Here is a 16,823-nt window from a genome sequence, read left to right on the forward strand (position 1 = left end):
TATTGAGGCAGCCATGACAGGGCAACTAAAGACACTCATGAAAGAGGACTTCCAGAACTGCTTCACAAAGTGGCAAGAACGATGAGGTAAGAGTGTTTGAAGTGAGGGGGAGAATTTTGAAGGGGATTAATGGCAATGTGTCTTTTACTGTAATAATTTTTTTTTGTTTAAACATTCATCATAATTTTTTATTACACCTCATAGAAATTGGAACCTTCATATAGTCTTAGTGCATTGATGGTGGGTATGTGAAATGGTGCAGCCACTATGGAAAACAATATGGTGGTTCCTCAAAAAGTTAAATATAGCTCAGCTGGCGGGGGCGAGGACCGAAAACCACGGAGCTGGGCAGGCGCGGGATCCCAGGCGGAGCGGAGAGCGCAGAGACCGGGGGTAGGCCCTTTCCCTGCTCCCACGGCTGATTTCTCCCGCCGGGAAGGCTGCACGCCCTGCGGCGGACGGGGGCGCAGTCTCCATACCTGGGCCCCTCCCCCCCCTGCTCTCCCAATCCTACCCCGCCCTTCCAGAGACTGGGACTGGAAACCGCGGTGCAGCCCCGCTGTGCCGGGCGCGCACAGAGGCCCAGGCGGAGCGGAGAGCGCAGAGACCCGGAGGCGGCTCTTTCCCTGCGTCCCGCGGCTGATTTCTCCAGCCGGGAAGGCGGCGCGCCCTGCGGCGGACGGGGGGCGCAGTCTCCATACCTAGGCCCCTCCCCCGCCTCGCTCTTCCAATCTTACCCCGCCCTTCCAGAGACTTAAACCGGCCCCTGAACCGAGAAGTGGTATCTAACGCTCACGCTTTGGGAAGCCTGACGGGCAGCCCTGACCCAGGCAGTCTGGGCAGTGTGCGTGATTTTGGCTGCGCTAGGAGAGAAGAGACGCCTCCACCCCCAGCCACCACCTTTTCTGGCCTGCGGGAAGAGGGCGACGCACGGCTGGGCTGGGAGAGTGAAGACCCCTCCATCTCCAGCCCCCACCCTTCCTGGCGTGCCTAGGGTGGGGTGGGTGCAGCGGCCGAGACACACCCGGAGATCAGCAGTGAGGCAGGCGCAGCTCTGGGCTTTCAGCAGATCAGAAATCTCCTGCCCGCACTCACACACACACACTGAAGAGGTGCCTTAAGACTCAAGAGTTTTGGTCACATATCTGGTGGTGCCACTCTCAGTGTGCATTTGTGCAGGCAAGGGCAGAAACTGCACTGATATTGTAAAAACTATCATCCAGACCCCTCAGGCCCACGCTTTTAAGTCTGCAGTCCCAAAGTCTCTCTGGGCACCAGGTGACCGGCTCTGCCTGCGCAATAAGCTGGGGGCTCCTTGGTACAGCAGAGAACAACCTGGACATTGCTTGGTGGGCTTAGGCCGAGACTGTCGCTGCTTTTTGTATTGCTTTGTTTTGTCTTGTTTTGCTTTGTCTTTATATCTTTGATATCTTTGCCTCTGTCGAGTGGGGTTAGCAGGTGGTTTTTGCATGTGAACGTATTTGATATTTTTCTTTGTTGTTGTTGTTGTTGTTGTGCTTGGTGATTTGCTTTGTTCTGAAACTGCCCTGCCGGGGCCCAGCTTGTGAGGCACGGTCAGCAGATCAGAAATCTCCCGCCCGCACCCATACACACACACTGAAGGAGTGCCCTAGGACTCACGAGCTCTGGACAAAGGACTGGTGGTGCTCCTCTCGGTGTGCATACGTGCGGACAAGGGCAGAAGCTGCACTGACTTTGTGGAGACTATCATCCAGACCCCTCAGGCCCACGTTTTTAAGTCTGCAGTCCCAAAGTCTCTCTGAGCACCAGGTGACCGGCTCTGCCTGCGCAATAAGCAGGGGGCTCTTTGGTACAGCAGAGGACAACCTGGTCATTGCTTGATGGGCTCAGGCCGAGACGGTCGCTGCTTTTTGTTTTGCTTTGTTTTGCTTTGCTTGGTTTTGTTTTGCTTTATCTTGTATCTTTGATATCTTTGCCTGTGTAGAGCGGGGGTTATCGGCTGTTTTTTTTGTTTTTTGTTTTTTTTTTTTTTTTCCTCTTTGCTGTTGTCGTTGCTGCTGTGCTTGGTGATTTGCCTTGTTCTGGGACTTCCCTGCCGGGGCCCAGCTTGGGTGGCACGGGACTCGGCATATCTGGGGGCCAACTCCAGACCAAATCGGAGTGCAGCCAGGGTTGCCCTGTAGGTCACATACCTAGAGGGGGTTCTCGGCAGGCTCTGGAGCCCATAGAGGCCAAATCACATTGTGGTGGTCAACCCTCACGCAGCAGAGTGCCCTGCGGGGGGCAGAGCCAAGTCTCACGGCAGGTCAGCCCAGGAGTTGACCCCACCTGCTCATTAGCGGGAAGCAATTAAAGATCTTCTTGAACGGGACAGTGTACACAACACAAGACTCACCTTTGGAGCACACGCAGAGGAGGACGACGTGGTGCGAGTCAAATATAAAGGACACATACTACACAAGATAACCTAGCAAGAACTAAGAACTCTAGGGGATCTACCTAATATATCAAAATAAACACAGTCAGCCAGAATGGGGAAACAAAGATACACGTCCCAAATAAAAGAACAGAAGAAGCTTCCACAACTGGAACCAAATGAAGCAGACGTAACCAACCTCTCAGAGACAGAGTTCAGAACACTGGTGATAAGAATGTTTAAGGAGCTTAGAGAAGACATAAAGAAGGATGTAGAAATCATAACAAACGAGCTTAGAGAAAACATAAAGAAGGATGTAGAAATCATAACGAAAAACCAGTTGGAACTAAAGAACACAATTACCGAAATTAAGAACTCACTTGAAGGAATTACCAGCAGGCTAGATGAAGCAGAGGATCGAATCAGCGACTTAGAAGACAAGGTAGCAGAGATCACCCAAACGGAACAACAAAAAGAAAAAAGAATAAAAAACAATGAAGATGGCCTAAGAGACCTCTGGGATAACATCAAGCGCAACAACATGCGCATCATAGGAATACCAGAAGGTGAAGAGAGCAAGCAAGGGATTGAGAACATATTTGAAGTAATAATGTCTGAAAACTTCCCCAACCTGATGAAGGAAACCAACATACAAGTCCAGGAAGTGCAGAGAGTTCCAACCAGGATTAACCCAAACAGGTCCACACCAAGACACATTATAGTTAAAATGGCAAAGCTTAAAGACAAAGAGAGAATCCTAAAAGCAGCAAGAGAAAGACGGAGGGTTACATACAAGGGAACTCCCATAAGACTATCAAATGATTTTTCTACAGAAACATTGAAGGCCAGGAGGGAGTGGCAGGAGATACTTAAAGTGATGGAAAACAAAGGCCTACAACCTAGATTGCTTTATCCAGCAAGGCTATCATTTAAAGTTGATGGAGAGATAAAGAGCTTTCCAGAAAAAAATAAGCTAAAGGAATTTATTACCACCAAGCCAGCATTGCAAGAAATACTAAAAGGTCTTCTGTAAATAGAAGAAAGATCAAAACAACCTAACTACAAATTTAAAAATGGCAATATCTATGTACCTATCAATAATCACTTTAAATGTAAATGGATTAAATGCTCCAATCAAAAGACATAGGGTGGCTGACTGGATAAGACAGCAAGACCCTTGTATATGCTGTATACAAGAGACTCACCTCAGAACAAAAGACACACACAGGCTGAAAGTGAAGGGTTGGAGTAAGATATTTCATGCAAATGGAAACGAGAAAAAAGCTGGAGTTGCAATACTTATTTCTGACAAAATAGACTTTAAAATGAAGAACATACTAAAAGATAAAGATGGGCACTATATAATAATAAAGGGATCGATCCGACAAGAGGACATAACCCTAGTAAACATCTATGCACCCAACATAGGAGCACCTAAATATATAAAACAGGTACTGACTGACATAAAGGCAGAGATCAACAGTAACACTATTATAGTCGGGGACTTCAACACACCTCTGACCACAAGGGACAGGTCTTCCAGACAGAAAATCAATATGGAAACAACAGCCTTAAATGATACATTGGACCACTTGGATTTAATCGATATTTTCAGAACATTTCACCCCAATGCTGCAAAATACACCTTCTTCTCAAGCGCACATGGAACATTTTCCAAGATAGACCATATGTTAGGCCACAAAACAAGTCTTGATAAATTTAAGAAAATTGAAATCATACCAATTGTCTTCTCTGATCACAATGCTATGAAATTAGAAATGAACTACAGGAAAAAAAACGGGAAGACACACCAATTCATGGAGGCTGAATAACTTATTACTAAATAATGAATGGGTCAAGCAGGAGATCAAGGAAGAAATCAAAAGATATTTTGAGATAAATGAAAATGAAAACACGACGACCCAAAATCTTTGGGATGCCGCGAAAGCAGTCCTAAGAGGGAAATTCATAGCTTTGCAGGCCTACCTAAAGAAACAAGAAACATCACTAATCAACAGTTTATCTTCACATTTAAGGGATCTGGAAAAAGAACAGCAAAATAAGCCCAAAGGGAACACAAGGAAGGAGATAATAAAGATCAGAGCAGAATTAAATGAAATAGAAACCAGAAAAACAATACAAAAGATCAATGAATCCAAGAGTTGGTTCTTAGAGAAGATAAACAAAATCGACAAACCATTAGCCAGACTCATTAAAAAAAAGAGAGAGAGGACCCAAATTAATAAAATCAGAAACGAAAGAGGAGAAGTGACAACGGACACTGCAGAAATACAAAGAGTTTTAAGAAGTTACTATGAGCAACTATATGCCAACAAATTTGACAATTTGGAAGAAATGGACAATTTTCTAGAGGCGTACAACCTTCCAAGGCTAACTCAAGAAGAAACAGAAAACCTGAATAGACTGATTACCACCACGGAAATTGAATCAGTAATCAACAGTCTCCCAACAAACAAAAGCCCTGGACCAGATGGCTTTACAGGTGAATTTTACAAAGCGTTCAAAAAAGAATTATCACCAATTCTCCTCAAGCTCTTCCAAAAAATCCAGAAGGAGGGAAGACTCCCAAACACTTTTTACGAAGCCACTATCACCCTGATCCCAAAATTAGACAAAGACACCACAAAAAAAGAAAACTACAGGCCGATATCTTTAATGAACATAGATGCAAAAATCCTCAACAAAATATTAGCAAACAGAATTCAGCAATACATTAAAAAGATCATTCACCACGATCAAGTGGGATTCATTCCTGGTATGCAGGGGTGGTTCAACATCCGCAAATCTATTAATGTGATACACCACATTAACAAAATGAAAAATAAAAATCACATGATCATATCAATAGATGCAGAAAAAGCATTTGATAAAATCCAACAGCCATTTATGATAAAAACCCTTAAGAAAGTGGGAATAGAGGGATCTTATCTCAACATAATAAAGGCCATATATGACAAACCCACAGCTAACATCATACTCAATGGGGAAAAGCTAAAACCATTCCCCCTAAGATCAGGAACAAGGCAAGGATGCCCATTATCTCCGCTTCTATTCAACATAGTTCTGGAAGTTCTTGCCACAGCAATCAGACAAGAAAAAGAAATAAAAGGCATCCAGATTGGTAAGGAGGAAGTAAAGTTATCATTGTATGCAGATGATATGATACTATATATAGAGAACCCTAAAGACTCCACCAAGAAGCTATTAGAGCTGATAGATGAATTTAGTAAAGTGGCAGGATACAAAATTAATATTCAGAAATCAGTTGCATTTGTATATACCAATAATAAAACATCAGAAGGAGAAATTAAAAAAACAATCCCATTTACAATCGCTCCAAAGACTATAAAATACCTGGGAATAAATTTAACCAAAGAAGTAAAAGATCTATACTCAGAAAATTATAAGACACTGATGAAAGGAATGAAGGAAGATATAAATAGATGGAAACACATATCATGTTCATGGATAGGAAGAATTAATATAGTTAAAATGTCCATACTGCCTAAGGCAATATACATATTCAATGCAATTCCTATCAAACTGCCAACATCGTTTTTCACAGAAATAGAACATATAATCCTAAAATTTATATGGGACCATAAAAGACCCCGAATAGCAAAGGCAATCTTGAGAAATAAGAACAAAGTGGGAGGTATAACAATACCTGACTTCAAATTATACTACAAGGCTACAGTAATCAAAACAGCACGGTACTGGCATAAAAACAGACACATAGATCAATGGAACAGAATAGAGAGTCCAGAAATACATCCATGCCTATATGGCCATTTAATCTACGACAATGGAAGCAAGAATGTACGATGGAGTAATGACAGTCTATTCAATAAATGGTGCTGGGAAACCTGGACAGACACATGCAAAAAAATGAAGTTGGACCACCTCCTTACACCATATACAAAAATAAATTCAAAATGGCTTAAAGACTTAAATGTAAGGTCTGAAACCATAAAATACCTAGAAGAAAATATAGGAAGAAACTTCTCAGACATTACCCGGAGTAAGATTTTTACTGATATACACCCTCGCGCGAGGGAACTAAGAGAAAGAATAAACATGTGGGATTATATCAAACTAAAAAGTTTTTTCACAGCAAAGGAAACCATCAATAAAACAAGAAGGGATCCTACTGAATGGGAAAAGATATTTGCCAGTGATATATCTGATAAGGGATTAATATCACAAATCTATGGAAAACTTACTCAACCCAACTCCAAAAAAACAAACGATCCAATTAAAAAATAGGCAGAGGACTTGAAGAGACATTTTTCTGAAAAGGACATACAGATGGCAAACAGACATATGAAGAAATGCTCAACCTCACTAACCATCAGAGAAATGCAAATAAAAACCACAATGAGATACCACCTCACCCCAGTCAGAATGGCTATCATCAATAAATCAACAAACAACAAGTGCTGGCGCGGATGTGGAGAAAAGGGAACGCTTGTGCACTGTTGGTGGGATTGCAGACTGGTGCAGCCGCTATGGAAAACAGTATGGAGGTATCTCAAAATTCTGAAAATGGAACTACCTTATGATCCAGTAATTCCACTCCTAGGTATCTATCCGGAGAAATCCAGAACTTCAATTCAAAATCTCTATGCACTCCTATGTTTATTGCAGCACTATACACAATAGCTAAGACATGGAAACAACCAAAATGCCCATCGGTAGATGACTGGATTAAGAAACTGTGGTACATTTATACAATGGAGTATTATGCAGCCATAAGGAAGAAAGAAATCTTACCATTTGCAACAACATGGATGGATCTAGAGAACATTATGTTAAGTGAAATAAGTCAGACAGAGAAAGATAAGTTCCATATGATCTCACTTATTTGCGGATTCTAAAGAAAAGAATAAGTGAATGAACTAATCAGAAACTGTTTGGGAGACAATGAGGAAAAACTGAGGGTTGCTAGATGGGCGGGGGGTGTGGGGGGTGGGGGGGAGGGTGAGGGGATTGGAGGGCAGTCGGTGACCACAGGATGGCCACGGGGTTTGAAAATTAATCTGGGGAACGTAATTTGGTGGTTACCAGAGCGTAAGGGGGTTGGGGGGTGGGGGATGAGGGTGAGGGGGATCAAATGTACGGTGATGGAAGGGGAGCTGACTCTGGGTGGTGAACACACAGTGTGATTTATGGATGATGTGATTCAGAATTGCACAACTGAAATCTATGTAATTCTACTAACAATTGTCACCCCAATAAATTAAAAAAAAAAAAAAAACACTAAACCTATTACATGTCAACATGCATAACATACTTTTTAGAAAAAATAACTATTCATATGTTTCAAAAAAATAAATTGATAAGAGTGAAAAAAAAAAAAAGTTAAATATAGAATTACTGTATAATCCAGCAATACCACTTCTAGATACATACCCAAAAGAATTGAAAGCAGGGAGTCAAACAGATACTTGTACATCAATGTTTTTAGCAACATTTTTTACAATAGCCAGAAGGTGGAAACAACCCAAAGTTCATTGACAGATGAATGAATAAACAAAATGTGATATATACATACAATGGAATATTATTCAGTATTAAACAGGTGTGATATTCTGATACATGCTACGATATGGATGAATGTGTAAACATTATAGTACATGAAAAAAGCCAGGTGTAAAAGGTTAAATATTGTATGACTCTATTTATATGAGGTTCCTAGAATAGGCAAACTTATAGAGACAGAAAGTATAATAGAATTTAGCACGGGCTTTGGTGGGAAATGGGGAATTATTATTTAATAGGTACAGAGTTTCTGTTTGAGATGATAAAAAAGTCCTAGAAATAGATAGGGACAATGGTTGCAAAACATCGTGAATGTACTTAATGTCATTATTGTTTACCACAATAAAATGATGAAATATGACCTAGTAGGGTTCAGAAAAGAAATGGAATTTCATAAGAGCCTCCTTGAAGTCAATGCCAAATGAAATTTGCCAGAGTAGGCACTCTGAGTACTACTCTCAGAGTAAAATAGACATTGCTGATAATAAAGTGGGAGAACTAAGGAATAGAGTTAAGAAAAGTAGGCAAAATGTAATTGAAATACCCAGAATCTAAAAGGATTAGAAAGAAAATGATAGCGGTGAAAAGCAGGCAGAGAAAATCCTATATACACATAATTGGTGTCCCTGAAAAAGAAAACTAAGGTAATAGAACAGAAAATATATTTACAGATATAATTTATGAAATATTCCAGAAATAAAATAAGTATGAATATACAAAATAAATGGGCACAATGTCCAAGGAAGAAAAAAACAACTCAAAAACGTATTCTGGTAAAATTATTGGATTTAAAAAGATTTAAAAAAAAGTATATTTTAGGCAACCATAAAAAGTAACTAAGTAACTGAAAGGTAAAATTAGCTTGCCCTCAAGTCTCCACTGCTATTTAATGTTAGAAGTTAGATGAGCAAAGCACAAAAAGTGCTAACAGAAAGAAAGTATGACCCAAGAAATTTATACCCAGCCAAACTGTGTTAGGTACAAAGCCAATACAAAAATATTTTTGAGTGTGCAAGACTTCAGGAAACACAGTTTTTATAGCTCTTTAAAAGAGATGCTAATAGGGGATAAATGGAGAAACAACTCTGAAAGAACTGATGATGACCATGGAATACATTTAAAGTTGAAAAAAAGTGTGGGAATTACGGTTACACAACAGAATGTAAATATTACAAACTCTGGCAGTAAAGAAATAATATAACTAACAAAAGTTGAGAAAAAGAGGTGGGAAGGAGATTAAGTACACTGATTACCTCAATATTTAGAGCTGGCAGTCAGACAATGTCATTTAAAGTTGATAAATCAAGCACAGAGGTCTAAATATATTTAAAGCTATAAAATGTAAAGGTTACAAACAATATTACCTACTACAATTGGGTGGTGGGAAGAGTGGGTGTATGCCAATTCCATTATGTTTATAGAAGGGAGTAAAAAATACTCTCAGGAAGATCCCAGGAAAGAATGCCGATTGTGACCAGAGAATCTAACTGTATTGTAAATGTATGAAACAACCTCATTGATGAGAATGGGGGTGCTGACTTAGCAACTTTGAAAGTTCATAGACTCTGTAAGACTAAAAGCAAAAGAAGGAACTGCAAAAAAGCATGGTACCCTAGGTGATGAAGTGATTTCCCATGAGGGTACGAGTTAGCAATTCTTAGACTGCTCTATACATATACCAAAATTGAACAATTAAGTAAATGGATAATGGGTGATGGGAGCCAGGTTTCCTACTGTTGGAGTTGGAATTTACAGATAAACAAGGGGAGGAGACTAGAATGATTCGTGGAGTAACAGATTAGAGTTGGAGACCTCATGTTTAACTTAATATAGATTCAGATGGTTATATAGAGAGAAATATTTATAGCTATGTGTATATACAAAGGGTAGTATACACACATATATTTATTTGTTCTGTCATCTGAAAAGGTCTAAAAGAAACAACATCCCAATAGCAACAAGGGCCGAGGTCTTGGTTTCCAACACCATTCTTCTATAAATGGAACCAGGTTCCTTGGAGAAATGGCTAATTCTAGGATCGAGACAGGAAATAGACAGATGAGCCTGGAGCATCCAGTAGTGCCAAAATGTAGGGAAGTGTGAAAAAAGAAAAACCCACCTTGATGGGGATGTGTCAAAGGGCACAGGAACCAACTGAAAGAGCTCCCAGTGGCCAGAGCTGGAGCAACAAAATAAATTAATATCGCATTATAACCTAAAATATAAAGTAAGTATCATGAATCCAAACTGATATAAATAAATGATTGAATAAATTAATAAATGAGGAAGAGAAGAATCCAACTCCTGTGCAGAATTTCAAACCATTGAATTCTCTTCCACTGAATTCACAGTGATCAATTCCAGTGCCAGAGGAAAAACTGTGTTGGATTTACTGAGAGAAAGTCTATTGTCTCCAACATGTCACTTTCCTGAGGGATTTTCAAGAGCAGTTATGACTATTTTTGCCTTACACGCTGATGGCTGACTTTAGAACCTAAGCCTAAAGGCGATGGGACACCATTGTATTAACTACCATAGAGACCACTACAGGGCCACACATGAGGCAGGGCCTGGTGTTCGCTTTTTAAATAGTCATAATGATGCTTTATGGGGTGCCGTGTGCTGTATTGTTTCCACAATCATTGGGTGCTGAGATTGGAACATTTACACAAAAGTTGGTCCCTGGTGCCAATTCAGCTGACACTTTCCAACTTCTTCCTGAACAAACCAACATTCCCTGCCCCCTCTTTCTTTCTCAGCCCTATCCCTTCTAATTCATTGCCTTATGCCTCTGCCCTAACCTGTTAAGATCATGCCCACCATCGATTCCACTTTAAACCTATGCGTTCCTACTATTACCTCCCACTAGAGTACTAATGATTAATGCTCTCTAAGACTTGGAAACGCAGCTCTCCTATAAGAGCTTTGAGGACCTGGCCCTGATTCAAGCCCACATAATAGAAGCCAAATCACACACTCAGTGGTGAAGTCATTTTTTCAAGTCCCACCCTTGTATGAGTGAAGGTGGAACAAGCATTGTGTGACCATGTTGATTAAACACAGGGAGAGAATTGCATTTCCCTCCATTTAGTTTTCATTTCTTGGTTCTTCTCCAAGCCCCTGATTTTCAACTGTACTTCTTTTTGATGTTTCTTCTTACTTAGAAGAGGCTGAAGGGGAGGGCAGAGTGTAGTATGTTACTCTAAAGTTTGGGGCATTCTTCTATAGGAATTGGAACCACTGAGAGCTTTTTAAGGTCAGCTTCATATCTTTGTCTTCAAAAGTAAGTTCAATCTGATGGCAGTGGTTATGTCTCCCAGTGATTTTACATGGGATGAATGATCATGCAGGCAATCAATTTCAAAGGGACTTTAAGTTTTGAAGACAACTCAGCAAGGGTGGGGTATCCTGAAGCTCCCAGACTTTTAGTACACCTGAGTTTGAGCAGATTTGCTTCTAAGGCTTCCTATTTTAATGGCACCACTAGCCCCTTCTCTAGCTCCCATTAGAACTGACATTAAAGGGACAGGAGCTGTGAATGGAGCATCACTGTCCCTTCCAGGAGAGCAGTGGTCACTCTGGATATATCTGGGTCAGTCCAAAGCTGAGAAGGCTGGGAGCTGAAGTGATCTCAGGATACCAAGACACTAGAATAAAGGCAGATACACATGGTTTAGAAGTTCTAGCCTAAAAAGCAAATTGTGTTAAATTAGTCATGCTTCCTAATCTTTGTCCCACCCTTATAAACATAAAAAAGAAAAGAGGGGGTATTTGTATAGCTCACTGGGATTAACTTAAGGGAACTTGGATAATTTTAAATGGAGCTTTGTGGATAATAATTATTCACATTTTCTTTATATAATATTATTATTTTAAAAATCTAGGATACTATACGTTATGAGAAGAAAAATAAAAACAAAGTGTTGGGGCAGATTGAAATATTGAATTTGTGTAAAATTTCCTAATAACAAGTTTGTGATTTTTTTTTTTAAATGAAAAACTAGAGCTTACTTCTCTGTGTCTAACTTTTTATATCAAGTTTTATACTTAAAATGTCTGGCACATGGTGGCTGGTTAGCGCATGTTTTCTCTGCAGACTTATGGCAGATTGGGTGAAGAACAAAAACTTGAAGTTATAGGGATAAAAGAATGCATGAAATGGCTGCTCCTTTTTTAAAGAGTGTTATTTGTTATCTGGCTTGTGTTATCTACCCATTTTTCACCTGAGTGGCTCACACGTTCCAAGCCCACTCTTTTATCACTAGTGGTAGACATTCAGGGTGGGCTATAGGGGCTGTGCTCCCTTTCTCGGAGGGAGGGATGTGGAGGCAATTCACACAAGCTTTGTGAGTATCTCTACCTCAGTCACTGATTAACTCATGAATGTGCCTTTTAGACCAACAGTTAACTTAAATGCATTTCCTAAATTCTTCAAACAGCATAATGTTCCCAAACTCAAAGTTGACTTTGGATTTACCTGCAGGGCCCTAATTTTGTGGTTTTGTTTTGCTTAGCATTATTTATTTATTTTAGAGATGGAGAAATGCATCCTAGAATTTTTCCCCCTCATGGCTGCAGGAGGGTTGTTGTGTCTCTCATTCGATTTATGGACACTTGTAACATCAGAAAAATTGCAGAGAAGAGCTCAGCAAATTGCAGCAGAGCTTTGCTCAGTTGGTTAGAGCGCGGTGCTCTTAACAAGATTGCCAGTTCGATCCCCGCATGGGCCATTGTGAACCGCGCCCTCCACAACTTGATTGAAACAACTACTTGACTTGGAGCTGATGGGTCCTGGAAAAACACACTTAAAATAAATAAAAGTTTAACCAAAAAAAAAGATGTCTGCACATAATTCCTGATCAAGACATTTTAAATGATAATCTCTTCAATTCTTGATAGTCATCATGGGGTTAAAACTGTCTTGGTACAAGAGGTGATGATAAAATGCAAGACAATCTTTTTCAGTTAATAATTTTACATTAGACTTGGCTAAGAAATAGGTCATGCATATAGATATAAGGACAAAATCTGTGTGCCACTTGATTAATTTGCACACATTCCTAGAACCAGCAACCAGGTCAAGCAACAGAATAATACCAGCAACCAGAAGTCCCATTCATGCCTTCTCCCAGCGAATACTCTTCCTACCCTCCCAACAAAGTGATGACCATGCTGACTTCTGTAAGTGGAATTTATATAGATATACTTGCACATGTTTTTTGGTGCACACATGTATGCATTTCTGCAGGGCCTGTGTCTGCGGGTAAACTCACTGGATCATGAGGTTGGCTCTCATTCAGCTTCAACAAACACAGCTGAAGTGGTTCCAGTGACACTCCCACCAGGAGTACAGAGCATTCCAGCTGTTCTGTGTCTTTGCCAACATGTGCTATTGTTGGTTAAAGCCATTATTTTTAAATAGTGATTCATAAATTTACACCAGTCAAAATTACATTGAAAGGATCTAACAGCTCTTTTCTTCCATTAACAATGGTAATGTTGACATTTTTTCTGACAGTGTGACTGGATTTGGAATCTGAAAGAACTCAGTCCCACTAGGTATTTTGAAGCAACTAAACTCTAATCCATAAGTATGGTGAGAGCACTCAGGCTGGGATATCACCAGAAGGCCCGCTCAACTGCAAGCAAACAGATGTTTTCTAAATACGTGACGGCAAGGATTCAGGGACACTGCGCCAGCAGTAGAGAAAGGAGCTCTGCTCCTCCCTCCAGGTAGTGTCTTACCGCTGGGCTTGCTGGGGGGTGGAGCACTGCGGACTCACTGGCTGGGACACTGCATGCATTATCGTCACCACATGCTGATTTGAGTGTAGTCATGCTACTAAGTCCTCAGCTCAACCAGCAAGCCAAGGAGATAGCAGACATAGCATTGTCCCCATCATACAGAGGAGGAAAGTGAGGCCCCAAAATGAAAGGAATTGTCCCCAGGGTGAAATCAGAAGCCCTGCTTCCCACCTCTTTGTTGCAGCAGAGCTTTGCTCAGAGGCCAATTTCTGAAAATGATATCCTGAGGGAGGGCTGCAGGGCTCTCCTATTAAAGGGAGGATTGGAGGGCCCCAAAACAAACTTCTAAAGGGCCACATAAACGGGCATGTCTCTCAGAAGTCCATTCCGGTGAACATCCCCACGAGGCAAATGCTGTTATCTCAGAACATACTTAGAGTCCCTGTCGGCTTGTCTGTTCTCTTCTGTTTATCTCTCTCCTCTCCCATCTGTGTATCTCTTCATATCTCCCTCCCTCTCTTGCCTGTCTCTCTGCAACCATTTTTTAAGTAGCTAAAATATGGAATTGGAAGAATCCAGATATACACATTCTCCTTTTATCTACTGACTGAAGAGTTACGTTCTCTGTTTTAAAACGTTTAAACCAGGCAAATTTAATCTTTTATGTCAGTTGAAAACAAAACTAAAGACCAATCAAGTCATTCTGTAACTTGTGGCCTCTAGGCAGGTTACCTAACTTCTCTGTGCCTCAGTTTCCTTGCCTGGACAATGGGGACACTAACAGCACTTATTTTACAGGGTCATTGGGAAGATGAAATGGGTTAATACACATAAACAGCTTTATTTTTTTTTACCTTCTTTTAACAGCTTTATTGAAATAATAACTAATGTACCATAAAATTTGCCCTTTTAAAGTAAACAGTTCACTGGTTTTTAGTAGATTCACAGAGTCGTGCACCAACCACCTTGATCTAATTCAAAAACATTTTCATCACTCCAAAAAGAAACTCATTAGCAGTTCCCATCTCCTAACCTCTCCCCTCTCCCAAGCCCCTGGCAACCATTGTTCTACTTTCCATCTCTATGGATTTGCCTATTCTGGACATTTTATATAAATGGAATCATATAATACCTGGTCTTTTGTGACTAGCTTCTTTTACTTAGCATAAAATTTTCAAGATATCAGGGTTCATCTACGTTGTAGCATGTATCAGAACTTCATTGTTTTTTTCTGAGTGTGTGTATACATGTATATAATTTTTTTCTTTTTGGTGCTTTTAAAAAACATCTAAAATTTCTTTTGTTTCCAGTTTTATTGAGGCACCATTTTTTAAAAAAGACTGTATATATTTAAGGTGTACAACGTGATCATTTGATACACCTATACATTGTGAAATGATGACTGCCATCAGGCTAATTAACACATCCATCACCTCACGTAGTTACCTTGTTTTGTGTGTGGTGAGAACACTTAAGAGCTCTCTCAGCAAATTTCAAGTATACATGCAACATTTATTGTTAACTATAGTGTACACCATAGTGTACATTAGATCTTTAGAACTTATTCATCTTATAACTGAAATAGTCAACAGGTACATGTAAAGGTGCTCAACATCACTAATCATCAGGGAAATGCAAATCACAACCACAGTGATATCATTTCACACTTGTTAGAATGGCTATTACCAAAAAAATAAGTGGTAACAAGTGTTGGAGAGGATGTGGAGAAAAGGGAACCCTGGTACACCGTTGGGAATGTAAATTGGTGCAGCCACTATGGAAAACAAAAGGAAACTCCTCAAAAAACTAAAAATAGAACTACCATGTGATCCAGTAATCCCACTTCTATCCAAAGGAAATGAAATCAGGCTCTCAAAAAGATATCTGCACTCCCATATTTACTGCAGTATTATTCATAATACCCAAGACATGGAAACAACCTAAGTGCCCATCAACAGTTGTGGTGTGCTCAACAAATACAGTGAATGTTTAAATTTAAAAAAATGTATTACAATAAAAGACACATCGCCATTAATCCCTCTCAAAATATTCCCCCTCACTTCAAACTCATTCTTGCCACTTTCTGAAGCAGTTCTGGAAAGTCCTCTTTTGTGAGTGTCTTTATTTGCCCTATCGTGGTTGACTCAATTTGTTCTGAATCAAATTGACTTTGGGAAAGAGCCAGAAGTTGCACCGTGCCAGATCCCGTAATAAGGTGGATGAGTACACATTGTAATGTTTTTATTTGACAGAAATTGCTGCACCAGAAATGATGTGTGACACGGAGCATTGTCATGATGGAGGATGATTTAAGGCACACTTTAAAACACACCTTCTCTCAACCATAGTTCAGACCCGAATGACTACACCGAACAAGTTGAAACTTGTCACACACTGTTACTAAGGTTCGATGTGCCACTTCTGTATTGAAGATCCCTCTCCCTTTCCTTTGGATGGCACAGGCAGCAGCATTCACCGCACTTTGTGATCACAATGGAAAGGCTCCGTGTCACACCTGGCTTCTGTTATGGTAATTTCTGTCCAATAAAAACATTGTGGTGTGTCCTCATCCACCTTATTCACAACATCTGGCACTATCTGACTTCTGGCTCTTCTCCAAAGTCAAAGTGACCATGAAAGGTAAATGTTTTGAATCGATTCAGGACATCGAGGCAGCCACGACAGCGCAACTAAAGACACAAAAGAGGACTTCCAGAGTTGCTTCAGAAAGTGGCAAGAACAATGGGTTGTATATCCCAATGAAATATTATTCAGCCACAAAAAGAGGGGGAATCCTGCCATTTGCAACATGTATGAAACTGAAGGGCATTATGCTAGGTGAAATAAGCCAGATACAGAAAGACAAATACTTTTTACATGTGGAATCTAAAAAAGTCAAACTCATAGGAGCAAAGTGGAATGGTGGTTGCCAGTGGCTAGGGGGGTGGGAAAAATGGGGAGATGCTAGTCAAAGGATAAACAGCTTTAACATGTGTGTGGTACATGTGTTAAGTATTTGCTAATATTATGAAGTAAGTTCTTCCCCATTCTTGTCGGCGAGTGGGCCTCAATTTTAAGTTTTAGACCTTGTAGTAGGAACTCCGCTTGTAGTCATTTC

Source organism: Rhinolophus ferrumequinum, chromosome 23 (genome assembly GCF_004115265.2).
Source record: "Rhinolophus ferrumequinum isolate MPI-CBG mRhiFer1 chromosome 23, mRhiFer1_v1.p, whole genome shotgun sequence".
NCBI lineage: Eukaryota > Metazoa > Chordata > Mammalia > Chiroptera > Rhinolophidae > Rhinolophus > Rhinolophus ferrumequinum.